The following is an 8,581-nucleotide window of genomic DNA, read 5'->3' on the forward strand; positions in this document are numbered from 1 at the left end:
GTCAGAAGGACCTGAGTTCAAATCAAACCTCAGACCCTTAATTGTCTAGCTGTGTGACCTTGGGCAAGTCACTTTAACCCCTTTCAAAGCCCCCCCCCAAAAAAATGTTGAAAACTATCTCTATGTGTAACTGAAAAAATAAAATAAGATTCAAAAAATGAGATAATAGGTTTAGAGGTACGAAAAACCTCATAGGACCACTCCTTTTTTATAGATAACAAACTTGGAACCAAGAAAGTTAAAAACGACTTACCAACTATCATGTAGGTAATAAGTCTCAGAATCAAAATTAAAACCCAGGTCTGTTGACTACACAGCCTATGATATACAAACATGGAAAGGTATTTGGAATCAAACTGAAGTCAACTTTGACACATATCTGACCTCAAGGCATTGTATATGATGTTGCTAACCTACTGTATAGCCTTATCTTCCACTATTCAACATGTTTAAGACAAAAATCATAATAGTGTAACATTCTCCTCTTGAAATGCTTTCCAACTTCTACTCATACTAGCAAGTTGACTCCCCAAAAGGGTGGATAGTTAGATAATTCTCCCCTCAGCATTCTTGGGGAAACCTTGAGAGATTGAGGGGTTTCTTATATTATCATTCATGAAATTCCATATATGTTCACCATTAATATCAATTATCAATTCTTAATCAATTCAGACAAAATTAATTTTTAGAAAATATTTACTGAATAGGTACAAAATGAAAAATTAGTGCAAAAGACAATTCACACACACACACACACACACACACACACACACACACACACACACAGAAAGTCTGAGACACATTTTTCCATAGTTAGATATAGGCTCCAATGGGAAAGTTGACTCAAGTTTAGAGAGTCCACAGGGTCAAAAGAGAACTTCACAGATTCTGGTTACCAGAAGTTCTTTTCTTCCTTGGTGGAGTACTCCTGGAGTTTCCTTTTGGTACAACTCTCTGACTGGCCTTCAAGCTTTTGTGTCCTTATCAAGTGCAGAAATTACCTTTCTTTGTTTTGTCTGAGTTGAGTTTGGCATGTTTCTTCATTGGAGATGTGAACACTGCCATTACTTAGTCAGTCAGCCAGTCAATGGGCATTCTTTAAGTATTTACTATGTGGCAGCCATGGTCCTAAGCAATGGTCCTAAGCACAGCAAACAAAGGCAAAAGACAGCCCTTCCTCTCAAGGAACTCATAGGAATCTCATTCCTTTAAGTTCCAAATAAAATCCCATATTCTACAGAAAGGTTTTCCCACTACTAATGCCTTCCCTTTCTCAATTATGTTCCTATTTACCTTTAAATAGTTAGTTTGTATGTATTGGCTTGTTTGTTATCTCCATTATTTGTTTATAAGCAGCTTGAGCACAGAGACTACTTTGTGTCTATTTGTGTATCTCCAGCATGTAGTACACAGTGACTGAGACATAGTAGGGGCTTAATAAATGTTTATCGACATACTAAATCAAATAGAGAAGATGACAGGCAAATAATGATGTAGAAACAAGATATATACAAACAAATTGGAACTAATCAACAGAGGGAAAGGACTCACATTGAAAGAGACTGGGAAACTTTTCTCATGGCAAGTGAGATTTTATCTAGTACTTGATAAAAAAAAAAGGTAGAAAAACAAGGAGGTGGGAGATGAATTGAGAGAATATTCCAAGTTTAGGGCAATAATCGTAAAAAATGCTGAAGTTATTCTGGGAGTTAGTCTGTTTGGAAAAGTCAATGTCACTGGGTCACAGACTACTGGGAGGGAGCTATTCAGTCACAGTTAGACATACTATACATTTTGATATTAGTTTGACTTTCTTTGAGAATGAAGGACAACAACCAATCAGTCAACATGGAGGGGAATAGGTATAAGAAGAGAAGTATGTAGGGGGCCATATTTTAAGGAGTTTTGAATGCCAAACAGAGGATTCTAGAAATGACAGCAAACCATTGGAGTTTATTTGATGTGGGGTTGGGTTCAAGTGACATGATCAGAACTGTACTTCATAGGAAAATTAATTTGACAGCTTAGTGGAGGATGGACTGGAATAAGAAGAGAGGAGGCAGGGAGACCCACCAGCAGGCTACTTCAACATTCCAAGCAGGAAGTGATGATGCTCTGAACCAGGGTTGTACAGTTTCAGAAAAGAGAAGGGGATGTTTATGAAAGATGTTGAGCTAAAATTTAAATGATTTGGCAAGAAAATGGATTTGAGGGAAGGACAATGAGAATGAGAAGTTAAAAATGCTACCTAAGTAGCTCCTTGACTGGGAGGATGGTAATGTACTTGATAAAAATAAAGTTTAAAAAAAGGCAGGTTTGAAGAGAAAAAAAATATGTTCAGTTTTCTATATGATGCATTTGAAGATGTATCTGGATCATCCAGTTTGAGATGTCCAACAAGCAGTTGGAGATGCAGGTCTAAAAGGTTAGGAGAGATGTTTGGACTGGATAAATAGAGTAATCTGCAGAGATAATCTATGGGAGCAGCTGCTGCTCAGGGGACATTGCTGTTTACAGAGATGGGAAAGCCTAGTCCAAATGCTCTGACCCCTATGAGGTTCTCATGGTTTTTCTACAGGAAGGGGAAAAGTAAAGGAAAAAACTTCCCAGTCCAAGAAAATTCCCTCAATAACTCTAATCACCTGATCCATCTTGCTGCTGGAGGGTTATACTTCCACATTTGTTAGGGTGAGGTTTTCCATAGGATCCTAGATTTATAGCTGGAAGGGACATTAAAGACCATGTCATACAATGTTCTCATTTTACAAATGAAGAAATTGAGGTTCAGAAAGGTTGAGTGATTGACCAAGGGTCACATAGCTATTAAATATCAAAAAAAGGATTAGAACCCAGATCTTCCTGAATTTAAGTAGAGAAGTCTATTGACTTTGCCACATTACCTCTTTCCATTTCTAATTAATAGCAACACATTTCGCTTAAACATTCAAGCTTAAAAAAAAACTTTATACTGTGAACTCTTATCTATCCAAGTTGTAAAATTCCAGACTCATGCAAGTGACATTTTCAACTTAATAAGTTAACAGGATTTGACATTTATTTAAAAAAAATCTGAGTGCCTATGAAATACAAAGAAGGCACAGTCCTAGTCAATGAGGAATTGTGCTCTTTTAAGATCAGTGTTCTAACCAGTTGAGATCATTTTAAACCTTGATTTGAGTCTCCCAGTTTTATGAAAATTTGAGGAGTATACTTTCCATGTTTTCATTGAAAAGAGACAAAGACACATAATAAAAAGTATCAAGTTTTGACATGATCTAGATTTTAAAAAATTACTGATAGATCATCTCTAGCCATTCACCTTTTTCCAACCCTTCAAGCAAAACTTCCTTTCTTTCTTCTCCTCTAAACCACAGCAATAGGTCAACAATTATTTATTTAATACCTCCTATTTGCCAAACACCATGTTAGATGCTGTGGAGGATGCTGCAAAAAATATTGTCCCTGCCCTCTGAGAGCTTGCATTCTAGTTGAAGGACCAGCAAGTGAACACAAGACTCACACATACAAAGCTTAGAAAGCAATGAAAGACAATAGATTATTAAATGTTGAACCAAATATGGACATGGAGTCCATAGAATGGTGAAGTCAATAATATGAGGAACATTAGAAATGGTTAGAAGGCTTTATGAGGAAAGAGAAACATGAATTACGCTTAGAAAAAGACTACAGAATCATAAATTTCAAGACTTAAAGGATATTATAGTGAGTTGTGACTGAATAGAAAGAAGGATAATAGGGATATTCTATGGACAGAGAACAATTTGAGTAGAGGGTTTATATTAGGAAAGAATGGGAAATAAGGCTAAATAGTGTAAGACCATATGGAAGGTAATGGTGTAAGGTAATAAAATGTAAGATAAAGAATTTAAATAATATGATATCTTATAGTCATCCAAAAAAGGACTTTGAGCTAATTATGTGAAGCCAGATAGCATAACTTATATTTAGAAATTAGAAAAAGGATCCAAAAATATGTTGACATGGTAGAACAAGGGACCAAATCTAAGAAAAAGAAATTAAATAAAGTTAAATTGATTAAGTCTTGTACTTTGGTTTAAAATGCAAGCTGCACAAGCACAAGAAGATATAACCACAATAAGGGAACTAACATCTATTCCATAAAAGGTTCAAATGAAAGAAGTAGGAATGTTTAGCCTGTAGAAGAGGAGAAGGGGGATAGGCAAGGACAATACTATAGTTGTTAAGAACTCAGAGATTTGTTATTTTGGAGAGGGATTAGATTTGTTCTAATCCCAGATGGGGTTATTGAATGAAAATCTTTAAGAAGATAAATTTCAGATCAATATGAAGAGAAACAATGGAATAAGCCTCCTCAAGAGGTAAGTAGTTATTTCCCCAATACTAGAAATGTTCAGATAGATGTCTTTGAGCAATTTGGAGGTCTTTGAGAAAAAACTGAAGGTCCATGTCAAAAGGTTATAGAAAAAATTCACGCTTTAAGTGGGAGTTGAAATATATATACATACTATATATGTGTATTATTATATATATAATATATATATACAATCAATTCAACAGAAATTTATTAAGCATAGTTTTAAGCACTGTGCTAGTTTCAGGGTATTATACCCTGTACCTTAGGTCATATTCAGGTACCTGAATATTTCTTACTAAATCTTTTCTCAAATAGAAATTAGGAGAAGCTCAAAACCCAGATTTCATAAATTTTCATATGGGATAGAAACTAATTTTTCTGCTTTCAAATCATGCAAACATCTTATTGATATACAATACCAAGTGGTGCCACTAACAACTAATTCACTGCTCTCCTCCATACTTTTATACTTCAAGCCTAATTGTGTAGATGAAGTTCCCAAATTCCAAACATTCCCAGGCTCCAGAGCTATTACATGGAATTCTTTCATCTAAGTCAAAAACAATTCAATAAGGGTTTGTGAGAAAAGGAGAAGAGTTGCAACAATGTGGAGGACAATCTAATTGGGCAAAGGGGAAGGAAGGAGAGAGGGAGGTAGTTGCAGCAGCACAGAGGGACAATTTGACTACAGGTACTGGGAAAAGAGAGGACCTTTTCCCTCAGAGAGTTTAGCCCTTACTCATAGAGAGATTAAGTGGAAAGGTGAACCTTTGGAAAAGGATACCATGAACTATGGAAATGGGATCCCTGCAGGTATTCTAGTCTAGTGCAGGAAGTGAAGGAGCAAGAAGTGTCAGTAGAGAACTCCATTCTACAATAAGGAGAAAGTCCAACCTTAGAGAGAAATCATCCTCTTTATATTGGTACTTTATATTGGGATAAATCCTAGGTCATCCTACCCTATTTATTATCTGGCTCATACTGGCTCACTAACTATTCCAAACACAACCACTGAAACTACACTTATAGTGAACTTCCCTCTCCACAACCTACCCCCTCACCAGAATGGATGCCTGTTCAGGCATGAATTAGATTAGATGACTTCTGATATGCCTTCCTACACCAAAATTCTATGGTTCAGTATTTTAAAAAATAAAAATAAAAACGATCATGTATACTTTATAAGTAAAGGATTTAATTGAACTTTATTTTTGAAAATACACAGTGAGATTGCTATTTAAAATAACTCTAAGATCAATCCTCTGATAAAGCTGGGGGCTTTTATGTAATATAAATAATTATCTAATTTAATGTGAAAATTCAATCACAAACCATGTTTGCCTAAAGCCAAATACACAGACTGTTTGCATTCATTGATTGATTGAATTATAGGAATCATTAAATCTTAGAGTTGAAAGTACCTTAAAGATTGCCTAGTGCAGAGGAAAGATCCTCTGAAATTGTTATTTAGGGAAAGACATAGTAGAGTGCAGAGAGGACTGGTGTTCAAGTGTTCTTCTCTGCCACTTGCTACCTATGTGACTTTAGGCAAGTCATTCAACCTTTTTGAACCACACTTTCTGCATCTGAAAAATAAGGGGATTAAATAAGATAACCTTTGAGCTCTCTTCTAACTCTAAATCTATCCAATAAATTGTCATTGAGCCTCTCCTTGAATGTTACTCATAAAAGAGACTTAAACAATAAAATTTATTCCAGACTGAGAAAGACCTAATTGTTAGAAAATCATTTTGTTTTTTCAAGAGGAACAGCTCAATCCTTCCAAAAGATGGTCCTTAAACTACTTGAAATATCTCTCATATCTTCTCTTATCCAGGGTGAATATTCAGAATTTACACAAGCATTCTGTGTGTAGCAAATATTGCACTTTTTTTCAGGTGTGTATGTTCTATCTCATTGGCTAGATTGCAAGCTCCTGAAGTAAAAGTTCAAATCATTTCTTCTTGTTTGAGTTTGTCTTTCCATAGCTTATCTTGCAAAATAAAGAATAAAGAATAAACATGACTGAATTACTCATTTCCATTCATTTTTCCAGGCAGAGAACTGACAAGGAGAAAAATGCCATTGTGAGTTTTATTGTGTCAAACATACACACACACACACACACACGCACACACACACACACACACACACACACACACACACATAACATTTATAGACCACTTTCTGCGTGCCAGATACTGTCCAAAGCATTTTATTATTATTATCTCATTTGATCTTCACAACAATCTTGTAAAATAGGGTCTATTATTATTATTATCCCTACTTTACAAAGATGTGGAAACTTAGGTGAGGTGATTTACCCAGGCTCATACAGCTAAGATGGAGTAGAATTAGCAGCAGGCACTTTGCCACATTAAAGAATTCCAAGAGTATTCAAACCTCCTCTTCAGTTGGAACTTCAGCTAGGGATGGATTGACTTCAACCTGAGGTAAATGTTCAGAGGGTTCAGCACTGATTGAAGATAGTCTGTTGAGAACAGGATGGAAGTATCCATCTCTCTCTAGAATCTCACTGCTATGACTAATGAATGAGGTTCCATCAGCACTGAGTAGTTGAGGTGCACTATAGATCTTTGACCCATAAATAACCTTCAGGGCTATTTTTATGCATCATAAAAGCATTTTGGATCATTACTATCAGCTTAAAACTGAATTTCATTTGCCTTCTTACTGATCCAAGAATCCTGCATCTGTCTAAGCTTTGTTTGCATTTGACTTTTCATGGAATGAAATGCTGCTCTCTTAGTTGACCTATCCTGTTGGTCAACCCCTGTGGAGTTCTCGTTTTTCATTGAACAACTTCTCTATTTCCCTATCACTTTCATCAAACCAATCTTCTTGTTTGCTAGTGTTCTGACCCAGATGTGTAAATGCAGTGTGTATTGGCTCAACTTTCCCTCTAAGTTAGCAATAAACTGATCCTGCTTAGAAAAGTGCTCTAATCTCTTGCCATTAATTCTTCTGGTGTAATTTTGAGTTGGGGTTGCTGCCTTTATAAAATGTAAATATTTAGTTTGTAGAGGATAAGTCTATGATCAGTCCAACACTTTGCACACACAATGCCTTCATCACTCACATTTTATCTGTCTCTTCTTACAATTACATAGTCTGTTAGGTGTCAATTATTGCTGCAAGGGTGTATTCATGAAGTTTTATTGTGTTTGGGTAAACAGAAGACAGTGTTTGTGATGAAAAGTCATGAGTCTTCAGTAGTAAGTGATCATTGTTGCTGTTGCTTTCAATCCCATTTCTGCCAAGAACTCCCTGCCATGTCTGGTAGCCTGAGCCAGTCTAGCATTAAAGTTACCCAGAATTATAATATTGTCCTTTTTTAGGACAATTAATGATAGGAGTCTCCAGGTCTTCACAAAAATGTTTTTAACTTCATCAGGATTTGTCAAGGTGGGAGTATAGGCATCGATGATGGTGGAGTGACATTTTCCTGCAAGTGACAATCTCATTGTCATGAGCCTGCCATTCACTGCTTTTGGTAGGCATTCAAGCTTGTTGACTAGGTAAGTTTTGACATCAAAACCTACTCCAATCTTTTAATTTGTGCATAAATAGGATTTAAGTCAGGTAGAGTTGCACAAAGTTGTCAGCCTCACTCTCACTTCCATAATCATCAATGGTAAGGACAGTGGTAAGAAAGTCAAGATTCCTGGTGATGGTTCAAGATGCAGTAGAAGACCTTAGCATCTTTGATATCTAACCAAGCTCTAAACACTTTACAATGTTAACTTCAGCCATGAGTCAAATTATTCACATCTGTCCATTCCACAAGGAAAGTCTTCAATTATCCACGTTTTAAGAACTTCTGCCTAAATGATTTACTGGGGTTTGACCACTGTACATGCTGCCACTTCCTGGAGCCACAGGTGAGAGTTAGGTGCATCAGGTGGACATCAAAGGTGGAAAACAGCTCTGAAAAGGGCTCAGCAGCCCTCACAACAGAGGTACTACTCTTCCCTAAACACACCCTGCATCCCTACACATAAAAGATATATACAATATATACAGAAGAAGGTGCAAAGTAGCTAATTTTGAACTGGAAAAATCTTAGCTCCCCAAAAAAAAGACCAGGAAAGGCTAGAATTTGAATTGAACCTTGAAGGAAGTCAGAGATTCTAAGAGACTATTAAAAGTGGTCTTTAGGTATGGGAAATAATTAAGACACAAAGTCAGAAATTAGAATGTCAC

This window comes from Macrotis lagotis, chromosome 2 (assembly GCF_037893015.1).
Source record: "Macrotis lagotis isolate mMagLag1 chromosome 2, bilby.v1.9.chrom.fasta, whole genome shotgun sequence".
NCBI classification, from domain to species: Eukaryota; Metazoa; Chordata; class Mammalia; order Peramelemorphia; family Peramelidae; genus Macrotis; species Macrotis lagotis.